This window comes from Chrysemys picta, chromosome 4 (genome assembly GCF_011386835.1).
Source record: "Chrysemys picta bellii isolate R12L10 chromosome 4, ASM1138683v2, whole genome shotgun sequence".
NCBI lineage: Eukaryota > Metazoa > Chordata > Testudines > Emydidae > Chrysemys > Chrysemys picta.
The window spans coordinates 129521877-129547976 of NC_088794.1; the positions used below are offsets into that span (position 1 = coordinate 129521877).

The 26100-nt window shown below is 38.4% G+C and overlaps 1 long non-coding RNA gene across 1 annotated transcript in view; it reads left to right on the forward strand.

Annotated features, from left to right (window-relative positions):
* The first annotated feature begins 374 nt into the window (after positions 1-374).
* The window catches only part of LOC103305929 (uncharacterized), a 51324-nt gene continuing 25598 nt past the window's right edge, over positions 375-26100 (forward strand). The window contains exons 1-3 of the long non-coding RNA XR_010600302.1: positions 375-418; positions 2893-3056; positions 7104-7218. This is a non-coding gene — a long non-coding RNA (uncharacterized LOC103305929). The remainder of the gene's footprint in view (positions 419-2892; positions 3057-7103; positions 7219-26100) is intronic.

The following is a 26100-nucleotide window of genomic DNA, read 5'->3' on the forward strand; positions in this document are numbered from 1 at the left end:
GCATGCACCCCAGGTTAAGAACCACTGTTGTAGAAGGAGGGGATACTCTATTCAGTGAAAGAGCAACATAAACATATTAATTAAAAGTACAGGTGGGCAATCCAAGTCAGCTAGACACATAGTATCCTCTTACTCACAATTTCTATTTCCCCCCCTCCCAGAGTCTAAATGTGACTTTAAATTGTTATTTGCTATTATGATTAATGGGTTGGTAGGCACTTATCATTGTAGTATCTCCGGGTGCCAGAAAAACCATACTGACCAGCTGAGAGCCAAATTTTTCAACGTTCAAAAAACTACAGTTTATCTAAATTATACTTCCATAAAATACTAGAGATGATTCCAGGGCATATGTAATAATTGTTGTTTCTTCAAGCAGAGCTGGGAGGCGGAGAGGACAGAATCTGCGTAAATGTGGGTAGGTAACTTTCCTGCCTGTTTAATAAACTGGGTGTTGGGCAGTAGTTTGCCTATCTAATGATTTCCTTAATTCAAGCCATTCCCCTCCTGGGTAGGAATAATCAGGCCCTAGAATTTTTGGTCCCATCAGCCATAAATTTATCTAGTTCTTTTTTGAACACTGTTATAGTCTTGGCCTTCAAAACATCCTCTGGCAAAGAGTTCCACAGGTTGACTATACATTGTATGAAAAAATACTTCCTTTTGTTTGTTTTAAACTGCTGCCTATTAATTTCATTTGGTGACCCCTAGTTCTTGTGTTATGAGACTTCCTTATTTACTTTCTCCACGCCAGTCATGATTTTATAGACCTCTCTCATATCCCCCTTTAGTCCTCTCTTTTTCAAGCTGAAAAGTCCCAGTCTTATTAATCTCTCCTCATATGGAAGCTGCTCTATACCCCTCATAATTTTTTTCCTTTTTCTATACCTTTTCCAATTCAGTATATCTTTTTTGAGATGGGGCGACCACATCTTCACGCAGTATTCAAGATGTGGGCGTACCATGGATTTATATAGAGGCAATATGATATTTTCTGTCTTATTATCTGTCCCTTTCTTAATGATTCCAAACATTCTGTTCGCTTTTTTGACTTGCTGCTGCACAGTGAGTGGAGGTTTTCAGAGAACTATCCTCAGTGATTCCAAGACCTTTCTTGAGTGGTAACAGCTAATTTAGACACCATCAGTTTATATGTATAGTTGGGATTATGCTTTCCAATGTGCATTACTTTGCACTTATCAACATTGAATCTTATCTGCCATTTTGTTGCCTAGTCCCCAAGTTTTGAGAGATCCCTTATAGCTCTTTGCAGTCTGCCTGGGACTTAACGATCTTGAGTAGTTTTGTAGCATCTGCAAATTTTGCCTCCTCACTGTTTACCCCTTTATCCAGATCATTTATGAATATGCTGAATAGGACTGGTCCCAGCATGGACCTCTGGGGGACACCACTATTTACCTCTCTCCATTTTGAAAACTGACCATTTATTCCTACTCTTTGTTTCCTATCTTTTAACCAGTTACCAATCCATGAGAGGACCTTCCCTCTTATCTCATGACAGCTTACTTTGCTTAAGAGACTTTAGTGAGGGACCTTGTCAAAGGCTTTCTGAAAATCTAAGTACACTATATCCCCTGGATACCCTTTGTCCACACGCTTGTTGACCCCCTCAAAGAATTCTAGTAGATTGGTGAGGCATGATTTCCCTTTAGAATAACCATGTTGATTTTTTCAGACACTATTTCCTTTTACAAAATCAGAAAGGCGAATGGAGCTTCTCATAGGGGCAGGCATCTTCCCATAAAGATTTGATTGGAGCTATAAGGGATAGATTCAGCTGATCAGAGAACCAGATCCAGTTTCATGTGTTTAGTGTTATCACCAACCAGCCCCATTTGAAAAATTGCATATAAATCTGTCACAACATTTTCCCCAATAAACTTGGTAGCAAAACAATTTTCGAAGTTTAATACAAAAAATTTGAGATCTTTTAAAATTGCCCCAATACAATAAAGATTTTGCAAACATGAAAACAGGCATGTTTCAACTAAAAAAGGATTTTATTTTGAATATTCTGGCTTCCCCCACTTTGTGGATTACGGAGGACACATGTAGCTTCTGCTTTGACCCTGGTAGGCAGCTAAACCATGCAGTTGTTACACAGTTTCTGTCATCACACATCTTTGCTATTAACCTTTAGGTTTAAATGTTAAAGTAGAACTCTTATTTAATCAATTAAAAAATAGCAATAATTACTAGAGTGATAATGGAAACAGAATGTTGACAAACAAAAATTCTAAGTACCTCAGCATCTAATGGTGCTATTAAATATTAAAACACCAAGAATGATTTAAAAAAAAAACAAAAAAACAGAGAAATAAATCACAGACAAATGTGCCTACGCTAAAACTTAGTAGAACTAACAAAACAATAAAAGCAAAACTGAAACCTGCCTATGCACCTGCTTCAGCAAACAGTTAAGCACATGCTTAATTTTAAACACATTAATAATCTCTTCCCTATTCATCAGAGGCTTGACCCTGCAAATTTCCAAGCACTCCAATGCACATAAAAGCATATTTAATATTAGGTATGTGAGTAGTCCCATTAAAGATAATGCCTAATGTTAAGCACATGCTTAAATGCTTTACAGGATCAGGTAAGTCAGCTCAGCATCAAGCCCCTGATTATTTAAAGCACACGCATAAGTCTCATAGGCCCTGATATCCTTACATTTTATTGAAGCCAGTCAGTACAGTTTTTAATTGAGATCTTCATTGGTCATAATGAACTGTTTAGCTGTCTTACATCTAGTGAATGGCCATGTAGAATGTTTAAGCAACTCTAGCTTTGCCTCAATCCCTTGATTTCGCTAGTTATTTATTATCTGTCTTCTAAAGCCTTATTTAATTATACTTTTTTTTCTTTCAGTGACTTCAATAGACCCTAATAGGAAGCTCAAATAATACAGTATATGTATAACAGCATTTCAGCCAGGGAGGAAGAAAAGAACCTGACTACCGAACCAGAAGGGAAAACTGCTACACACCGCCCTGGTTATTAGGCACAGAGAAGACATTTTTGCCATCCTCATGGTAGGCTGGTGGACAGATGATCATTAATTTTCCTTGTATCTTATCAATAATTAATACTTCTCACATATATTCTCTTCTGTGTAGGGTGTTATACCCTGGTCATCATTGTAGTTTCTGAGCACCTTCCACTAGTGCATTAAGCCATGTGACTACACATCTGTCAGTGTTTGTTCTAGCACCCTGTCCTCAGAGAAGTGTGAGCAGTGAAGTGTCTTGTTTTTGGATTTTTTTTTAATAGTAGTGTGTCTATATATACATGTTGCTATATGTTTGTTAGAGAAAACAAGGTCAAAGAAACATAGCTCCCACATCCCTGTTTTTCAACCTACGTTGCATGTGCTATGTAGAATGCATGTATGACACCATGCACACTTAGAGCACTATGTACAATACTTCTTAGATGTTTAGTTTGACATCTTTATTTTAATGTTACTCTACACGAATAATGGGTTAGACTGTTTCATGTGTGGCAGCCCCTTTGCACCCTTCAGGCAGCTATAATCTGGCTGAAAATGCCCAACAGACAATTCCCTTGCTGTAGGGAAACTCTGCTGGGCATTACTGGACTACATCTGGGTCTACACCTCTGACTCCATCCCAGCTTTGGGGAAGGGGCAGGGAGGGGGCATGGCAGAACTCTGCTACACTGTACCTATCCACCCCTGGCACAGGGTACATTAAGGACCCATGCTAATGGTGTAACTTAGAGCACCCTGGCAACAGCTCTAAGTGGTATCAGGGCCAGTGCTGGTCTTTAGAATCAGGACAACCAAACCTGGTGCCTCATTCTCACCCTTCTGGGCCAAACTGAACTCTGGCACAGGAGAGAATCTTACTTGGTGATTTCTTTTTAATGATGGACTGGCCCTTATTCTAGCACATGCTACTTACAGATGCAGTGCAGACTAGAATACATTCCAGTCGGCTGCAAGTGACTGAACTCCTTTGATTTCTTGTTTCATATTGGATTAAGTGACTGGAAACCATTTGATATTCCTTTTCAGTTTTGAGAAGAAACTGGTTTATGGTTAAATCTTGTCCATATTAGAAAGATCCGTGTATACACATATGCACACGCTGCTTTTAGGTGTGATTATCTCCAATCTCAAATATGAGATATAGTTAGTTCTGGTCACTTGGATGGGTGACATCCTAGGAAAATGCAGGAAGTAGAGATTTTGGTGACTGAATAGGTGGTACACTTCCCTTTCTGTAGGGAGCGCTTGTTACTGAAGCAATGACACTAAGTAGGGACAGTGTGACATTGGATATACCATCTTTTGAATGAGACATAAAACCAAGGTCCTGACTCCTTGTGGTAATTGACAGAGCACAGGACACTGAAGTATTGCCTGAGTAAATTCTGGTAAATTAGGGTAACTGCATTCAGCATACCTAGAACATCCCCTTTGCAGCTTCATTTGGAGAATTTATTCTTTGTGAAATCTCTTCTGCATTCTGTCTTGTTTCAGAATGGCTGGTGTATTCTACTGCAGAGGTAGTGGCATTTCAGTGGTGGAGTGAATAATATCTGTGTATATAACTTGGAATACACTGTGGGATCCTAAATAAATGTAATATTTTTACATAAACAATGTTGTTGTTTTTAAAATAGATCAGTATCTTATATGCATCTGTATGTTAACGTCATCTGGTTAGCGGCTACTCCCAGGGCAAACCACCGGCTGAGAGCAGTGAAATCAATGGGAGTTCGGCACCTATCTGCATCCAGGGCCGGTGCTACCATTAAGGCAAACTAGGCGGTTACCTTGGGTGTCAAGATTTGGGGGTGCCAAAAAGCGGTGCCCCCAATTTTTTTTTTACAGCGTTCTTGGGCTGGGCTGCCGGCGGCGCGCTGACACGTGCGGCTCAGACTCCCTCTCCCAGCGCACAGCTGCTCCACTTCTCCCGTCTCTTGGCTTGCGGCGCCAATCAGCTGTTTGGCGCTGCAAGCCTGGGAGGGGAGGAGAATTAGAGCGGGGGTGGCATACTCAGGGAGGAGGCGGAGCGGAGGTGAGCTGGGGTGGGGAGCTGCTGCACGGCTCCCCGGACGGGGGGAGGAGCTGCCGCGGGGGGGGGCGGGGCGCACCTCAGGGGAGGGGAGCTGCCACGAGGAGGGGCGCCTCAGGGCGGGGTGGGGCGGGAGCTGCCGCAGGGCTGGGGGGCGGGCACAAGGTGGAAGTTTCGCCTAGGGCGTGAAACTTCCTTGCACCGGCCCTGTCTGCATCTTTAGGTGCCTGAATACCTTTAAAGTTATGGGCCTTCGTTCTATGGTACATAGAGCTCCACTCTTCTGGACTACACACACGCAGCCCATCAGCCAAATGCTATTTCAGGTTGCCACCTGCAGCCCTATCTGACATCTGCTGCTACAGGCCACTGTGGATGCTGAATTCTGGAACTGTCTTCCCTTGCTGCTTCCTCTTTAGCTGTACTTCTAGATTTCCTGAACAACTCAGAGAGATCACCTAAGGACACAGAGCCTCATAACTCAAAGGCTTTCAGCCAGACAGACGCAAGATGAGGTAAGGGGCCTCTCCTAGGTACTAAGCCTGGGATGGAACCAGGCATAGAAACTGGATGAAACCACATGTATATTAGAGTTGGTCCAAACTGGAATCCTGGATCCAAGTCACCCCTGAAGCTTGGGAAGGCTGGGGTCTGGATCTGAACTTGGTGACTAATTCAACTTCTTATTTCTGAATTGGAAACCCAAATTTGTGGAAAGTCTGGATTTGAAAATACTCTAGCCATATATATGCTTCATGTAGATTTCCATGAAGCCCAGATCTGGCCCTAAGTACCTGGATATGGGCCAGATTTTTTTTTAAAGAATCCTTATTTTCTTTATCATGAAAACCTCTTATACATTTTCAGACCATTCTCTCAAAACAGCTGGTCTAATTACCAGAGCAGAATAAAAGTAGAAATTACATTAAAATTTCTGACAAATACATAGTTTATAGTTTGCTATACTATTTACAGGTCACCACTGATATAGAATAATAATACTTACCTCACCTGGCTGTCATAAGGCTTAATTCATTAATGTGTTTAAAACACTTTGACAGCTTTGGATTAAAAGTGTTACAGAAGTTCAAAGTATTATTAAACGAATGAATAAGTTTAATGTTCCTAATATTTTTTTCTCACTGTAGATTTTTCCTAAAAGCAAAATGAACGTCATGTTTTTTTTTTATTTTAAAACTTTTTCTGAAGCTGATCTTTATTGTAAATAACTCTCTCTTTCTCTGTTGTCTGTCTGTCTCTCTTTGCATATTTCTTGATGGATACTCCGTTTTAGTGATTTAAGTTATTACTGCATGATATGGGTTCTTTAATAAGAAGGGTTCACAGATGCTGAAACTTGCCTCATGAAGTAAATCTCCCCTCCAGTAAGAACCAAGCCAAGCTATGCTTTCCAGTCAGAAAAGTAGTTTTCTGTAACAGCTTTTTTCATAACATTAGTACAATGTTTAATAACCTCTTCTGCAGTGAAATCCTGTCTCTGCAGAGAAATGTGTTGTTCTAAGAGCCTCAGAGATATAGATATAAAAGCTTTAGATCATTACCTGAAATCTCACACTTTTAGATGCAGGTTTTTTTAATTACAATAATTTGTACTGCTTTTTAGAACCTGTTAACATCCATGCTGTAAAGGTATGGGTAGGACTGTAAAAGTGAAATAATATGTGCAATTTTCTTGGGTTAAAATAAAACTCAATTGAAGATTATTCTTTTAAAAAAATGAAATCTTGGGAAAGTATCAAGGGCCTTGAGTAACATGCATCTCTCATAACAAAGATGGGGAAAAAAATCCCCTCAAAATATATGTGAAAATGTGTTTTAGGTTACAACAATGAATGCCCTAAAATCAATGCTGTCACTGTGTCAGTACTTTAAAATGACATGGTGATTTTCTATTTTTAAAATACATCCAGGGGGAGCTAGGGAGTAACAATTTTGCTTTCTCTAATGGTGTATAAGGGAATATGAATACAGAGAAGAGTAACATAAATTACTAATATTTGTTTTGTTTTTTTATAGGAACTTTTGATCAGAAACTGGTCAGACATTCCCAGAGTGGTTGAGAGCCTGTCAAGGTCACTGCCAAGGACAAGAGAGTCAATTAGTATGCAGATCAGAGGCAAGGAGTTCAAAGGTATTGTTCCAATTCAATCACATTAGCCAGGCCAGTAATGAACAAACGGCATGACCTTAATCATGGAGCCTGAACCACTCATTGAAGGAAAGTATGTGTCTGTGTGTGTATTTGGAGGGGAGGGGGGCATTGGAAGGAGGGGTTAGAGTGACAGGAAGATTTTTTAAAGAGACAGTATGAACAGTTGGCTTAATTAGCCACCAATATAAAAAAAACTTATTTCATAGGCCCCTTATTTTTAAAGTACAAGATTGTTTGTTTTATTTTGGGTTATAAATGAAACAGACTTAAATGGACAGTGGGTGAGAATATTTAATAAAAATGCTCAAGCATTCACTGATATGCTAAAGGCTTGCAGGAAGAGGTGGATAACCTATGTAAAACACCAAACTAAATTTTGAAATTGCAGTGTCTCCTTCTCAATGAGCTAATTTCCTTAAAGTCTTGAAGTAAAGAAATTTCTGGGTCCCTCCCCAATATTACAGAATGTTACACTACATGCAATCCATACACACAGGAATTTGTAGTTATGTCGTGAATACATTAGAAAGAATGAGTGATTTATATATAACAGAAAATAAGGTTTTAATATCTGAAGTCTAGCAAACAGAACTATATACAATAATGTTTTAGGTATGACAGTTGTCAAGTTATTTCCCAGATTTCTTAGTATAGCAATCTGCATGTGTGATTGTACTCTATCTATCTATCTAGCCACTCACACACACATATTATGCATGTTACACTCACTGTATTATCTACATATGAAATATGTTCTGCCTTTTTGCTCTCTTCTGTTTGTTTATATGTAACACACAGAAGAGAGTAAAAAAGACAGAACATATTTCATATGTAGATAACACAACGTGTGCATGTTTGTATATAATATGGATGTGTTGGTAGTGATTCCATATCTAGGGCTGCACTGAAATTTCTACTCAAAGTAGGATTAATTTCTCCCTTTTTCTATACTAATAATTGAATTTAGTCACTGTAATTCTTCAAAGGACAACTGCATTTTCTATATTTATACACATACACATATACATACAGATTTGCAAATGCATGCATATTTCCTGCATATGGAAAGGAACCACTTTGCACATAATTCAGCATTAACCATTGAAAATTTGAATGACACTTAAAATATGCTCATTTGCTTCTAAGATGGTTTATCTTGCAAGTATTGTTTCTTGTTAATATGTAGTAACTTATAAGTTTCCACTATCTCTCTGGGTAACATTTGCTCAACAATTACTTCTGCTGGAGTAGATTTCCAAAGGAAGCTGCAGGCTTCATTGGGGAAGCTGTTTGCAGAAATCTCTTCATTTCTCTATAAATGAATCATGAGAGACAACTAAGATTTTAGGAATCAAGATTTTTGTTTTTTCTTTTTTATTTGGGAGGTAGTTCCGTTTTAGTGAGATATGGTGGAGATGCCTAACAGAAAATAAACTATTCTAGGCTATGATGCACCCTCGGGGTTCATGAATGTTGGGGGAGGAACAGTGATTATACAATGCAATAACATATTGAGACACTCTTTCAGTTTTACACTTGGTATCAAGTAAATACAGGATATCTCACCCATGAAGGGTGATTATCTTTCATGAAGGGAGGAAATGAGTTATTAAGGTCTTTCTCAAGAGCAAAACAAGGATAAGAATCTTTATTAGTGTAAGAAACAATTTGTTTTTTCCCTACAGAAATATACTTCCTTTTTAGCAAATTTTTCTTATTGTCTATATCTCAGAAAGAAACCCATATCAGTTTCAGCTGATACTTACCAGTGCACTGCTTGAGTATACTGCTATAAAACATGTGCTCATTGCCATTTTTATCTAGATCACAATTAATAATATTTTTAGGCATGAAATGTCTATCCACTCCCATAAAAACACTTGTAAAGTATTTGATATTTTATTTGAGGATATTAAAAGATTGTTTAAAAATAAACATGTACCACTGGAGCTGAATTTTCACACGATTATTCAGATCGTCAATAGGTCTCCTTTGATCATATTATTATGATGCTTCTGCAGGATCTCATTCTAAGACAGGCATATTTTCTCTCTCTCTCTCTTCCCCTCTCCTCCCCCCCCTCCCCCAAACAAGGTCATAGATTTTTTTTTTTAAATGAGGACTAGAAGTTCCAAGTACAAGATTAAGTAAGTTCTAACAGTGTTATAAAAGTAAGTGCTTTTTTCTATAATAAAAGGTGTTTAAAAGGTTCGCTACAGCTTTAAACAGAATTACAATTTACTTCTTTCAAGTGTCCAGGCCATAAATTCTTCTCAATTCCCTCTCTCTCTCCTTGTCGGAATTAATGAGATCAGATTTGATCAGGGCAGTGATGTGTTCAGAGCCAAATCACACAACAGCGCGCGTGCGGTAATGGAATTTGCATCTAATGCATACATAAATCAAACATCTTTCTGGACATTTTCATATGCATAATGTCATTTCATCCAGTTCTCTCTGTGCAGAGGGGGAGATTTTTCTCTCTGAGAGAATGACTTTCTTTAATGCTTTCATTTTATTTTCGCTGACTACAATCCCCGAGAATGCGCTCGGTCGGAGAATCTTTCGGGGCGCGGTTGACAGTTCCTTTTCCAAGAGGGGTCCTTCACATTTATCATGCCTCTTCCTCGGGGGCTTTGTTATGCAAATGTGGCTGAAATTGATAATTCCAAAGTGCTTCATTTCGGTTCCTTGGCGGTTGGAGATGGTAGATAAAAAGAAACTGACAAGACACACTGATTGCCCTCAATGCTTGTAACTCTCTTGCTAACAAGGCTCGATATTGTTAAAAATTCCTATTGTTATCAGGGTGGCAGTTCCATTATGCAGGCCTTGCAAATTTCTGATTTGAATATTAACCCTTTAATCACCCTTCTCCCCTCCCCCCAACCCAAAATCAATTGCCATCAAATGGCTTAAGGACACAAAACATTAAATTATTTCCCTCTTATGGTTGAACATCTGTGATACATTTTAAAAACTCCATTAATTATTTTTCAAGGTAAGCTGGAACATTTTATATCTAGATGTAAAAAAAAAAAAAGGGGGGGGGGGAAGAGAGGAGAGGAGTATGTGCCCTAACACAACAACTCTGGCAAGGATAGACTGAACTACATTATTTCAAGATATTTTGGGGGAAAGGGAGTGAGGGTGGGAAGGGGACAGAGGAGAATATTTACATGGAAATTTCTGTTTATAAAAATCAAATATAATAGTTCCTGGAGAGTGGAGAAGTTTCATTCGTTTGAACTTTATGTTCTGACTGAGGTAGGCCTCTTGGAGGGGATAGCGTGTCTTCATATTCCATAGTATAGTTGATTTTTACTTGGCTGTCCTGTTGGCTGCAGATATGCCTTTTTTTTTCTGGCTACCCAGCAACAAATGAAAGAAAATCTCCTTTAATCTGACAGATAGGTGACCAAAAAGTCCATATTGCAAAAGGAAAGTATAAATGATGAGGGGTTTTTGGTGTATGGTTTTTGTTTGTTTGTTTTTTCCTTTTTAGACCAGTCTATAACTTCACTTGTATAATTAAGTGCTGCTCATCTAGGCAGATTACACTAGGTGATTTGTAAGTATCCTTGACAGTGCAGTAGAGGGGAAATGTATATTCTAAGGGCATGATCCGGCACCCGTTGAAGTCAATGGGAGCTTTGCCAATGGCTTATAATGGGCGCTGGATCAGACCTTGAAGATGGTGCTCTCCTGCACAATGACAAGTTAAATGTATGTTCTAGATGCAAGTTACATTTACGCTGAAAAAAGGAAAGATGCTTGATAACTGATTTACTCATTGATTTACTGAAAATGTGGCTTCTGGAATTTCACACATCCTTTTAACACTTGCTGTTATGTGCCCAAAGAAGGTGAATTCCTCCCCACCAACCACATGCCTTCAGGCTCATATTACAATTAAAGGTTAATTTTGGTTTATCATCTTTCTTGAGAGACCTGATGTGGTTCCAGTTAAAGTAAAGATTAATATGACAAGGTAAGTACTCTAGATGCTTGGGTGCGTGGGGGAGAGAAAGGGTTTCCTTTGTAAAACGAAGCATAATTCATTGCTAACATCAGGCAATTGCAACAATATAATATCTCTGTACAATTTCCAAGAAGATGCATCTCAACCAGCTCATGTCAAAGGAACATCAAAGTTTGACACACTCTTAGTTCTGAAGTCTTGCAGAGCTGTGTCTGCCAAATTATAGTAAATAAAAAAGATACTGGCACACCAGTAACCTCTTTTATATTGGACCAAGGATCTCTCTTCCTCCCCCTGTTAAAAAATCTTTCCCATTATTGTAGTAACTCTTGGGAAGCTCATACACTTGGGTTTTCTTTCATTTATAGGTATGATGGCAGATTAAATCTATGTCAGGAAACAGTGATAATGCCCACTGTAGAGTCTTGTGAGTTACAATAGATAAGTTTTCGATGTCAGTGTTTTTTCTTTCAGTTATTTGAAAACACCCTTTTAATTTTTAATGTGTTTGTATCCTTATTCTTTTACCAAAACTGATACCTTCCCACCCTTTAATTCAGAAACAGATATAACTAAAACTGGTTGATATAAACTCATAATTTGAATCTATCATTTAATCTGTCTATTAGAGTAACCCATGTTAATGCTTTTTCCCTATTGATTTACATAATTCTGTCAAGTACTGTTATGTATATTCAATGGTATTAATATCTCTAGTTGTTCTATGGTTGTATAATCACCAATACTATCTAAACTTCGCAATAATGACTACATTAGCCAGCAGTAGTCAAATAGTACTAATCAGTCAATATTTATTAAAAACAATAAATGTAGTTAACGTGTTCTGTCTGCCATAAAGAATCAACCGTACCTCTGATGGTTTAAAAAGATTTCCCATACTTTCCCAGAATCAAAGAGAGTGCTTATCTCTTGGAATGAGATATTTGTATGTATGTTCTGAATTTATTTCTTATTTTCAGTTATGTTTAGCATTGACTCTGTTGTAATCTGAATACGTAATGCTATCTATAGCCTCTATGAGACAGAAGAGCAATTAAAAGTGGGTTTTTCTTGCATTGTTTGATTTTTCGTGGGCTCATTTTGCCAGTGAAGAATTGTATGTATTTTTGTAATAAGAAAACTGGTCAGCGAATTTGTGACCATAGAATTAGAGATACAGCTAAGCTGATATATATGTAATGGCTTCATTATGCGTAAGAGGAGGTACTCTTTACTTTGCAGCCCAAAATACACAAAGCACCCATTAGAATGAAGAGGCCTGTGATGTCTCTTCATGTGCAGAGTATAAAGGTACATGAATGTCCTTGCTTGTTGGCATTTAATTTACCAGTTGCCTCTGTAGTGGAGCCTTGGCAGATTCAGCTTGAATCTGAAAGACAGGCTGTCATACTGAGAGTCTGCTGCCTACTGCTGAAATTGAGAGGCTTGGCAGATATGCAAACAGTAACTGGGTTTGAGTTGTTTTGATTACAAGTTAAACAGAAAGTCATTGGCAGGGCCAATGTAAATCTGCTGAGGTTTTTTGGCAAAATCTGTGGAGGTATTTCTATAGTTTCTGCAGAATTCTGTAGCACCTTGATTTCACATCAAAGAATGTCCACCTTTGAACCTGATCTGTGTATAAATGTGTCAGGAATGTAAGTGAACAGGTTTAAATTGCTCAGAGCTTCCAGATTCAGAAATATGAAACATATTAACAACACACTATACTGCACCGTGCTTTGTGCAGTTATTAAATTGTGGAGTGTAGAATTTAATTCATGTTCATGTGTGTTTACAGATGTAAAAATGTAATGTGAGTTATCATAATTTGGAATAAGAATGCAAAATATATTTTAATAAAGGTATCCAGAAAAAGCCATTGGGCCAGATCCTGAACTTGGTTATGTCAGAGTAAATTCAGAGTAACTTTATGAATATGCTTTTTTATTGAAGTAAACAAGGTACACTTCCTTAGGATCTACACTGGTATAACAGAGATCAGAATTTGACCCATGAAGCATCCTTTAACTTTTAAATTAATTTTGCCTGAAACTTCTGGGTGTCTGACCATCCTATCCTAATGCTCACCCTGATTTTATTTCCTACAACATTCAGTTGACTCTGTGCCTGATCTTCTACGCTGATTTGATAAAAGTAACCCAAACTGACATTATGTGAGCAAAAAAGGAGTCTGTACACTTTAATTACATTCCCTTTTACAGCTCACCCTCTGTTTAATTCTGAGTTAGTGTTTTGAACACTACTATATCCCTTACTGAGTTTGCCTTGCAATTTTAAGGCAAAACCATGTTAATTTTGGAGGGAGGAAAGAGAATACATATAATTGTCGCTCCCATTGTTTCTGGCTGGCTGGCTGTAGACAGATTTCTGCAAGGCTGGCTTTACATAGTAACAATACATTGATTTACAGAGGCAAGAATATTTCCATGATTGGAAGGGCTAAGACCCCTTTATTTGAAAGCTGAGAATCTGCAAAATGTGACAAAGTTCTTGGAAAGAGCCCAAATGTATGGAATCTGCAGCTTTCTTTTTTTTTTTTTAACCCACTTATATCTGGGGCTACTTCTGCATCTTAAAGATGGCTTTGAAGGAGAAACAAACCAAATTTAGACAGAGCATTATATAATTCATACTATAAAATTTTTTAAAGTCTCACCCGAACAAAGTTAATTAGTGTATTATTGTTGTGTTTTAAATTCACTTTCTTTCCAGATCTGGTCAATTGGAAAAGGATTTAAAATAAAATAGTTGTTTTACTTGGAAGTTATTTCCCTGTTTCTCTCACATATTGTGTGCCTTTTTTATTCTTGTCCCAGTAGAATATAAGAGTTTATGTTAATAGACCATGTCAAACCTCTGGTAACATGGGAAACAATGGCATTTTAAGGTATAGATTCATTTGCAGGTACAGTTTAAAAGATGCACTTGCTCTGTCTATAGCCAGCCAGCCAGAAACAATGGGAGTGACAATTATATGTATTCTCTTTCCTCCCTCCAAAATTAACATGGTTTTGCCTTAAAATTGCAAGGCAATCTCAGTGTGGGATATAGTAGTATTTAAAACACTAACTCAGAATTAACAGAGGGTGAGCTGTACAAGCGAATGTAATTAAAATGTACAGATTCCTTTTCTGATCAAATAATGTCAGTTTGGGTTATTTTTATCAAATCAGCATAGAAAAATAGACTTAGGCATCTTCTAACAGTATCTTTTATTTCCCCCGCTTCCATAGTGCAGCCCAATGTTGTATTTTAGAGAATGCTTACAAATGTCAAATCTCTCTGAAAGTGATATACTTTACTACTGTTCTTTCTTATAATACAAACATTTCAGTGCAGCTCTGATATTATTATCCAAAATACGCAGGATTTTGAAATATGGACAACAAGAGAATATGGATTTTAGCTATAATACCATAAGTGCTTAAAAGTTATTTCTGAGCTGATTTAACATGGAAAATCTCCAGGTAGATTAATTTTATGGGCAGCTTTTATAGGTGTAACATTTCAAGATGAGAAAGCCGTGCTTCCTGAAATTTCGTTTCGGCAGATTTCATTGGCACTTCCATATCCATCTTTTATTACCTTAAAGTTGAAATTTAATCTCATTTTTTTTCTGATTTTTACTAAATTTCTGGTTGAAATGGCTGGAGCTGTATTTCTGTGCTCAGATTCTGTTGCCTCTATTGCTTTTCATCATTTACATCGCAAATAAAAAAAATCATTATAAAAAGTCTAGGTACTTAAATTAAATAGCTGTGCTTTTAAGAAATTACAAGGCCACTCCAGTCTATTATTTTTTACTGGACCAGGTGGTTAAAGCAAGGTTAAATAAATATTCCTCAAAAACTTCTTTCCAAAAGGCTTCCTTAATTCACAAAAGCAAGGAAAGTCTGTGCTTAACCCACTCATGCTGTTGTAACACATACGCCTGAAGCTGCAGTCTTTGTACAGGCAAAACTCCCAATAGAAACATGTTTTTATAAATATAAATAAATACATATTCAAAGCATGTACCAGAATGGTCTATAGTCCAATGATCTGCACTACTCTATAGCAAGAGTAGTGTGTATGCTATATTGTGGACTAGGTAAAAAGGAACATGTTTAGCCAAGTTTCTGTATTACTCTTAATATGGATTCACAACACGCCTCATAGGAGATGTGTGTTGTGAATGCCCATGAATAATAGTATGCACTTGCGTATTATGCACTTTTCTGTATCTCTGAAACATACTCCAGAATACATAACAAGTCCTTATGAAAAGTGGCTTTTATGCATGTGTTGAGGCTGCTTTTTAAATCTCAATACCTCAGCCATTTGTTGGTTGGGGTTTTTTTTTTTTTTGTTCTCCTTCGTCTCTACCACAAGAGCTAGTCTATATTATGGACTGATGGCCTAGAAAATTACTTTAAAGCAATAAAGATGTTTTAAAATTCCAGCAGTAAAGGTGGGGGAAAATAGGAATTGTGTGTGTGTGTATGGTGTATATGTGTGTGAGAAATTCACAGACCCCTTCAGACTGTGATTTTAATTTTTATGGTTGAGTTGTATACCTTTAAAAATTGTTCTCAATAATATAAATGCTGAGAAACTCTTAACTGTTGTGGTGCCTGTGGTAATAAAGAAATGCACTGGGAGAGAATGACAGGGTTACAAAACACTAAAGAATGATGATTTCCTTACTAGCAATAAGATTGCATAAATTAGGTGTACATAAGTTCCCAGTGATTTATAGCACTTGAAACTTACAAAAAAAAAAAAAAAGATTATATGTGATGGTGTTGTGTTGGAAAATAGCAAACACTGGTGGTTATTCATAGAATGGATAAAAGAACAATGATCTAAATATGGATTATAACAGCTGTTCTTTGTAAGGAACTTTGTACACCATTTATATAAATTATTTTCTAAAATATTTCCTTGAAGACCTACTGAATCATGCAAACTTGCATATCCTATTTGTTAATTTAAAAAAAAACATTCATTGTTCCCCCTTCCCTCCCTACTGTTAGCCTATTAGCAGAAGTGGCATCTTATCGATTGGATACTTAATAACTATATTCTCCTATACTTGCTCAAATATTTAACTGTTTGTATGGCAACTAGTGTAAAGGTGTCTAGTAAGGTAAATCTAAAATGGGGGAATAAAGAAATGGATTGTCTATGACAACAAGAAGTAATTATTTTTCCTCAAAGGATGAGCTGCATAGAGTTGTTTGAAAAACAGTCTAAACAATGTTTTGTTCACTATTGATTTTAAAAGCATTAAAATTAGTTTGTATGCAGCTATATTCATTAAGCTTTTATGTATGCTGGTAGGTTAAATAGTTAAGAAGCAATAAAACATTCTGTAGTAAAATATACTTTGCCAGTTGTCAGAAGAAATAAAATACGTATATTTGGAATGTTTGCTTCCTGTAGAATATGATATTTGCCATGTTAATTACAAAGCTAATAAAGCAATTTTATTTGTGCATCTTAAGCAGCTTATAGCTGTAGATGACTGATACAACTGTTATGGAATGTACTGTGTTGGGGAGTTGAGTGTTCATACAAATGAGAAATAAGAGTTAGCAACATATACCCCTACAGTCCGTACGTTTTAAAGCTAAATCCTCTCTTAGAAACTAGTATTCCAGTATTGCCTTGTTGTAATTTTTAACCTTGGCAAAAAGAATGGAAGTTTTTTTTTTCTGTTACATGCAATTTTCTTCTCTGCTCCTTTTGATTCCTCAAGTCAATATCTGCATTCATACCTAAACCAATTCATCTAATTTCACTGAAGTACTTAAGTTTATTTTTGTAAAAAAAAAAATTGAGAACACAACACTGGACGAGAGCCCAAGGAAAAGAAACTTTTTTGGTTCTTGCATATAAGAGCACAACCTTTTGTTTTGTATTAGAAGAAAGGAAAGAGCTCTGTTTGTGTGTGTGTGTGTGCAAAACAACAACATGCCATCAGAGAGAATAATGCATATCAAAATGAATTCTTGTTATTGTGTTCAGGTGTATTTGTGAATAAAAAAAATGAAGTTTGAAAAGTCAATTAAAATGCATTTAAATTCTTTAACATCAGAATTCTTTAATGTGAAAAATTTTGCTAGACAGTTTGTCAGTTTCGCGGTAAGTGTTGCGCTGTGATCATAACTAGTTTCCCCATCTATGATTGCTGGATGGCTCTGGAATGTGTTACTGCTTCCTGCTCCATGAGAGAAGAATAGTCTTGAAAACATGGAAGTATTTATAAAGTAAATAAGCTTTAATTAAATATCATTGTCTAGCATTAATCTTTATAGCTCTGTTCCCTATGGAAATAAGAGTGGATATTCAATTTGTTTTGATTATGTATGAATTTTAACAGAAGCTTTATTTGTATATTGCTGTGTTCTTCAAGATAGAGGCGTATTTGTGTCGACCATAAGCCATTAAGAAGATGATTCTGCATTAATTTGGAATGAGAGTGACTCATTTTTACTGGGTATAGAGTAGTGATTAATATTTAGAATAAATGAAATATTACGCACAAGAATAAACAACCCGCCATACACACACAATTTTCCCATTCAGTCTGAAATCAGGATTTTTCAAGAGTTAACTATAAAGTGTTTCTAGGGTTAATTTTGTGTGGGTTTTGGCACCTCCCAGTTCTGCTGCTCTTCAGTCCCTATAACCAACATATGACCTGATCTTGCAATAAGCACTGCATAGAGATCTGCCCACACAAAGCTCTTTAGAGCAGTGTTTCTCAACCTTTTTGATACCAGGAACCAGCTTGCTGCCTTCCTAAGCTGTGTCAGGGAGATCTCAGGGACCAGCATCAGACCACGGACCGTTCATTGAAAAACACTGCTTTAGAGGATTGAGGACCAAGTTTCATACTGCTTTCACTGCAACATCTAAACACATTAAGGGTGAAATTGACTTCACCCTGATTAAGACTGAATAATCAGCTTCATGCAGATGAAGTGCATGATGGGTAAGAGAGCAAATCCACCAACCTCAGCTAAAAGCTGAGACATAATGTTGCAGTGTGTTCCCCTCCACCCACCCTGCCTTCCCCATGGCTCCTCTCTCCTTTTTCAAAGTCACTTTGGTTCACTTTCAGCCAAACAGGCCTCACACAAAGCCATCTGCATCAAGTGAATACAGTGATGGAGCTATGAGGGGGAAAGGTCAGGTAAAAGGGGGGGATATTTGCATATCCTGCTTGTAGAGGAGTGGTCTGGGTGCTGGATTCATGTAGTCCAGTGACTAGGATAGCATTGGGTTGAGCCAGGGGAAGGGGCATAGTGTTTGTAATTATGCAGATCTGCATTGTCTGATTTTAAATGGCTAGTTTCTCAGTGCAGAGATCTGTTCTTTTTTTGTTTTATAAGATACTACGCACATCTGCAGTATGGCAGTGGGTGCACAGATGACTGGGAACCTTTATATAATGTGCAGTGGAGTGTTGGTCTCCCACTCCTTTCGGATGTGTCTCGCTCCTTTGAGAGTCATTGTAGGCTCAGTCCTTTGGGAGGCTCAGTGCTACTCCTTAGATAAAACTCTTTAAGGCTGTCTATACTAATGATGCTTGTACCAGGATAGTTAGGCTACCAGCTATACCAGTGTAAATCCGCAACATCAAAATACATCACCAATGTAATATGGGGCTTGCACTGTTCAAACCCAGGTAGGACACATTGGTGCAGGCCCCATTTTACACCAGTGCAAGACATCTACATTGGGGGCTTGCAGGGAGAATCCACCACAGCCTTTGGTAAGGTGTCCATTACCTTCCCTGTTAACAATTTGCACCTTATTTCTAGTCTAAATGTATATCGCTTCAGTTTGCAGCCATTGGATTGTGTTTTGTCCTGTGAGGAATCATCTATTATCAAAATTCTCTTTCCCAACTAGGCACTTACAGACAGTGATCAAATCACCCCTTAACCTTCCCTTTGACAAGCTACATGAATTGATCTCCAATCTTTTAGTCATTCTTGTGGCTCTTCTCTGAACCTTCTTCTGTTTCTCAACATCCTTCCTGAAGTGTCGGCACCAGAACTGGACACAGTACTCCAGTAGTGGTCACACCAGTGTCAAACACAGAGATAATATAATCTCCCTACTATTGCTTGATATTCCCCTGTTTATATATCCTATGATAGCATTAGCCCTTTTAGCCACAACATCACACAGCAAGCACATGTTCGGCTGATGAGAAGGATTATTGTGGTTGGGAGTCAAGTTTTAGAAGTTTATTACATCAGTGTGCTATTACAAGAACCTTATTGTGAGGATGAATCTATGCAAATACTACCTCTTCAATGTTTTACAGAAGAGATGATTGTACAGTAAATTTCGAATAGTGTATGACTTGTAAAATTCTACAAGAAACCATGTGAAGTGTGCCTTTCAATATGCTCTTCCCGGGGAGATCTGACTGTTTCATGTTCAGAAGGAGCTTGCAAAACCTGTCCATTACAATGAAAATATTTAACTTTTTAACACTTGTTACTAGGATGAAACCACAACTGGTCTCCTTCTAAACTTGCTCATAAAATACATCTCAGTGGTCTTGTTAAATGAACATTTGAAATCTCATAATTAGAAAAGTTGAAAAAAGCAGACCGAATAAAATTGTGAAAGTTTTATTGACAATTTTTTGGTCCACATTTTTGACTGGCTCGTCTCATCATGCTATTTCCCAATATGTATAAAATGTTAACATTGGTTGTGCAATGAAAGGATGTAGGGAAAGAGTACTGACCATTGAGGGGAAAATGGCAGTAGGAAATTACTTCAGAAAGTAACATGAAGTAGCAGGGTGTGCAGCTGATGTGCGGAGAACAGCATAATATTTTGAATGCCTGGTTACTTATGGAGGGGATCTTAGATAGAATTTTAGCCAATATAAGGAAGAACACAGTGGAGCATGCAGAACAAATTAATCTGGAAGGTCTATCTGTGGGTGACTCTCTCAGAAATCCTACTTGTGCATGGATAGGAGTGATTAGGTACTTGCTGGGGAATGTTCACTACAAACCATCAGCTGGACCTATGGTCTGAAATTAAAAGGGCAGTTAAAACAGAGATGGTAATTACTATGAGAGTAGTAACAGGGTGAGTTACCAGCAAAGCAGACCAGCGTTTCCTTGTGTGAGAAAACTTTGTTACAGCTAGTCGGGGTGCCAATAAGTGTGGAGATGCTACTAAACTTAGCACGGAGTCTGAAAAAAAAATATTGGGGCTTTAGAGGTCAAAAACCACTGAGCAGTAGTAGGGATTATAGTGTGGTGATAAGGATCTTATTTAATTTCTGCACAGGTTATTAAATGCTTTAACAGGAGCAGGAGCTGGGGGAGAAGGGAGATAGGAGCAGAATGGAAGAATGAGATGCTGGGAAGGAGGGGAGAGGGGCAAAGGGCCTGTAACCACTAGACCACACTCCTCTTCAGGACCTGGAATGGAACGTGAGTCCCAGCATTCTTTTGCTGTCTAGCAAATAGCTTTGAAAATCCACTGGCAAAGTCTCTCTCCTGTAATAGCAGGTCCACATAGAAGATAAAAGCCTACTATGGTACTAGCTCCGTAAGCTTGAGTGGCAGAGGACTGTGCTGTGATCCAAACCCTGCTGCTGACTTAGAGGTGGGGATGGCGGGTCAATATGGTTCCACACAATGAATTTTCTGTTCTTTTTAGTGTTTAAGTTAGCATGGGTAACCTTAATTCTGGCATTGTCCTAACTTTTGAGTTCTTGAGTTTGCAACTTTAAAGTTCTTTTAACACAGTATTTTTCAATGTTTATATGCAGGACCGGCTCCAGGCACCAGCCTGGAAAGCAGGTGCTTGGGGCGGCCGCTCCGGAGAGGGGCGGCACGTCCAGGTATTTGGCGGCAATTCGGCGGACGGTCCCTCACTCCCGCTGGGAGCAAAGGACCTCCCGCCGAATTGCTGCCGCAGATCGCGATCGCAGCTTTTTTTTTGGCTGCTTGGGGCGGCCAAAACCCTGGAGCCAGCCCTGTTTATATGTGTTGCAGGTGCCACATATAGGTACCATAGGGGATGACAATGAGTATGACTGAGCATTGTTTTCTGAAAATAATACCTAAACCTTGAAAAAAATACCAGGCTTGGATAGTTTGCATCCTGGAATATGAAGTGGTCTCAGTGAGGATCTGGCAAACCAGCTTAGACATCCACTGCTTCTAGTGTTGTGCATGTAGTACAAGACAATCTGATTGTTACCACAACATGAAAAGGTGTGAGCAGTACACTATAGATCTGTTAGGCATTAGGCCAATAACTAGTTCTATGTAAAATTCTAGGGACTGTGATAAAAGATTGATGGAACAATTTGTTTGTATAGACATGGCTTATATTCACAAAGACAGGAGGTATTGAACAATTCCTGTTGTCTTTCCACCATTTTTCTTTCTGCCTTCTACTTCCTGTTTTTGCCATTTCTGTCCCTCCCTCGGTCCATAGAAAGGGTCCTTCCATGACCCTTAGGACTTTTTATCTTTTGGATCGACATGTTTAGTCAGCCCTGTTCTAAGGCATAAATAAGAATGTGTGGATTTGTCTGTGATCCAACCTGATATTCTGTTACATCTCATGAAGAGACTCAATAGCCTATACTTGCTTAGATAGGCAAAAATATGAGATCAGATCCCCAGTCGTGCAAAGTCCGCCTCGTTCCTTATGGAGCTGCATCAGTTTACTCCTGCAGGAAATCATTGTACCCCATTTTAATAATTACAACAATTTTGTCTTCTACAACTACTTCTGGTAATTACAAGTTTGTGTGAAGTTGCTGTTGGCCACGGGAGAGGCTCTAGCTTGATAGGTGTACTATAGAAAATCCTTGCCTATAAATTATCTTTGTTTTTCTTTAAACATACAGTCAGTCATAATTGCCTTAGAGAACAATTTGTGCTTGTATAAAAATGTTCACCTGGTTAAAGAAAATGTTCTTTGTTCAAATAAATGAAGTGTTAATGCTAGTTTTAGCTATTGATCCTTCTTAGCGATTGTACCTCAGCCCATTGCCACATAACTATCTGTCAGTCAAACGGGCGTCACTTCATGCTCTTTTATCTGATTTCAGAAATGAATGTGTTTAGGGAATGTGCTTGCACTCAAAATGTAAATAGGAGTTTTACTGTAGCTCTTAAAGCTATTATAGCATTGGTGGTCGACTCACTATAGTTAAAGTTGTCAGCTTTTATGTTGTGAGGCCTTATCTTCAGGGGATGTTCCATAAAAAATGGTTCAGATCAGTCACCAAGTATTTTTACATCACCAAATTATCCAAAAAATTAACATTTATTTAAAACTTTTGATTGTTTTTAAACGCATAAGAATAAATGAAGGTATGTGTTAGCATCAGATGTTTGTAGATCGTTCAAAGTGACGTCAGATTAGGTGACAATCTATTAAAATTTTGCTCTTTGTCCTCTCATTGAATGTTTTTATGTCAAAACAGAATAACATTTAAAGGGGATGTAAAATGATTAAATTGAAGAATTTGTGTATCATACACAATAATTTTGATACACATTTTTAATCATAAAAGGGATTCCAATTGATAGCAATCCACATGGAATAAACATTAAAGATTAGATTAAAAAATGTGGAAACTGGTCTCTTAAGTGAATGTTAGAAATGATTTTCTCTTGTCCAGAGCAACAGTACACATGGAGAATCAAGCCCTATGTGTTTTTTCATAATATGCATCTTTAGCTAACATATAACATAAAAACATCACAGATCTTTTAGAGCTAGGTTCACTATGAAAGATACACAGCCATCTGTAGTGTGAAAGTTTATGACTCAGGCATCCACACCTTAACTAAGTGATTTAATAAAGACATATCTGGGCCATGGAAACTTTTCTTTCTCACTTCCTCCTTTGGAAGGACAAAAGATCTGTGGAGTTCAATGCACATTTTAACTTTTGCTTAGTAGTTGACTGCATAGATTCAGGGGTGTGGGTTTTTTGTTTTACTTTTGTTTTTATTTCACAGGGCTGTAATCTTCCTCTGACCTGTGTTTTGAATTTTCAAAGGTGGATTAACTAGATATGATGAAAAATGGTAATTCGATTCCAAGGTGATGGGTATACTATATAGATAAGATTAGACAGAACTCTGGACAGACAGTGGAGAAATGTTATTACAAAAATATGACTTCCTGAAATTATTTCTCATCCAGTTGGTAACCCATTTTATGAAGGTTACATAATATTATTGTTCAGCCTTTTTATACATGGGAACTAAGGAACCCCATGGAGGGGCTCTGTTCCTACTCCAGCCTCATCAGAACACACAGACCCTTCAGCTAGCGTACAAAATCATCACTCTGTTACTTTTACCTTCCTTTTGTCCATAGTGGAGGTAATAAACCGCAGCTGCTACAGTGAGTCAGCAGAAATTCAGCAACTTTATGTAGTGTTCTCACACTAATTGGCAGGATGGGGCAGTGACACAGAGGCCCATTGATGGCTCCTTACTCTGTGTCAGCAACTCTGGTCAGACCTAATGTACTCACTACACCTAAAACACTGTAGTCATGATATATACCCAAAAGATGGCATGTCATATGTAACTGGAGAACTAACAACTCACTGATCATTAATATTCTTGAGTGATGAGCATACAAAGAGTTATGAATGTGCTAGAATTATGTTCTTAATGTGTTAGACAAACCATGCGTAAGCACAGTTTGCCTTAGATAAAGGAACGTGTATTTGTTTGCCTGACCAGTCTAGTTGTCAGGCACAGATAATGAAGGCACATTTACATAAAAGCTGAACAAAGCCTCAAGCTAGCGAATGGAGGGGGAGAACCTCTTGAGGAGGTCTTAACCTCAATTGAGAAGCAAATAAATAAATTGATTATACACCATATCATTGTATTATAAAAGTGTGCCAAGGTCTTTTATTAAAGCTAATGACATACAGGTGATTAATTTCATTGCAAAATGTGTGTATTAAGAGTATATGAGGAATTATGGATACTTAATTATATTATGCTTTAAATTCTGTGACCAAACACAGGGAGAAACAGGTTTTCCCCCACACAGGAGGGAAGGGAGCCATCTACCCATCTCCAGTGAAATTAAGCAATGTGTAACTAAAAATTATGGAAGCCCCATTTTACATATGAATTGACAAGGGGATGGGAAGTCTACAAGAAGGAAAAAACAGCATGAAGTTGCCCTTAGTCTGGGGACAAAACTGAGTTTGGAAAGTTATAAAGAGAGTGAAGAAGCCATCTTGACATCATCACTAGACAGATATAAGGGCCCAGAGCTCTTGCATGCTGAGAAAGATGGGTCCTTTAACCAAGGCGGTTGAAATTTCTGGGAACTAAAGGTTGGTGAGAAATTTACCTTAAACCTAGGCTATAGCTCAGGGGTGGCCAAACTTACTGACCCTGCGAGCTGCATGTGCTAATTTTCAGAAGTTTGAGAGCTGGGCGTGCCTGCTGGGGCTTGGAGCTTCAGCCCTGGAGTGGGATGATGGGTCTAGGGTCTTCTACACCACAGGGAGGGGAGCCTCAGGGCTTCAGCCCCACAGGAGGCATCTGCTGGGGTTCGGGACTTCAGTGCCAGCAGGTATGCCCCACGGGGCTGAAGCACTGAGCCCCTGCAGGCACCTCCCACAGGGTTGAAACCCTTAGACCCCTCTCCCCCTCCCCTGCTGTGCAGAAGCCCCTAATCTCTCCACCCTGTCACAGGGCAGTAGCCCTGAGCTCCCCACCAGTTTGCTAGGCCAAGAATGGGAGAGTATGAGGGGCTCCACGAGCCGCACTTTAACTGTAAAAGAGCCGCTTGCGGCTCGCAAGCCACAGTTTGGCCACCCCTTCTATAGCTTGTTAAGTCTCAGCTACCAAAAAGCATATTTTTACTGTTGTTCATTTGTAACCCATTCTACCTTCAATCCCTTCTACTTGGTATCACTTAACCTATGTCTTTTTGTTAACAAAAACAAAAAGAAAAAAAGAGAGGATTGTTAACAGGAGTTAAAATGATATGCTGTGCTTTTGTCTCTTCAACGGATCTTATTTCTCCTCCGGATGTTTCAGGAAAGGACTGGACATTTCAGGGCAGAGGGTTTGGTGGAAATTTGGGACTGGGAGTTGGGGTCTCTTGGGTAGTAGTAATCCAGGTTGGTGGAGACCAGAGTGTGGCTGCGGTGTAACAAGGAGGCTGTTTGAGTCAGGGTTGCTAAGCCAGGAGTGCTCAGCACACAGACTCTCAGTGCATGCTTGTATGCTGGCTGAGAGTGTACAAACAGGAAGCTACAGCAGCAGAACATATCAAGGCAAACAGCGTTGCAGAACAAGCAGTGACACAACCCCTTACTGGTTTGGGGTGCACCTCAAAATGTGACAGGAACAGAAGGCCCTGTTACTTAGTCACTGAAAAGTTGGTAGATCATTGGGCGTTGCTGATAAATATCAACTAAAAGGTGTTGAATGTGCATCTAACCTCACTTCGAAAATTCCCTTGCATCTGGGGCATGCTGTTGCTCTCATTTACCATGAAATCACTACCAGAATCCAATAGTTATAGCTGAGCCCATTTTTTTGAGATATGAGAACAGGAGACAGCCAAAGATATCCCCTCCTTTTTGTTGTCGTTTTTAATCTTGGCATCCCGCTTGTGGAGATCTGTGTTGCCAAGATGTCTGCTGCGACTCCATCTCTCACCCTTCAGGTTTCTTAAACCTGTTCTTAGCTCTATGTTCTTGGCTATTTTAAGGCTCTGCTCTGAAAAAACACATTTACTGTTTTAAGGCTGAAAAACACATTTACTGGAAAAGGTCTGTACCAAACTTTATAAAAAAAGTATTTATATTATAG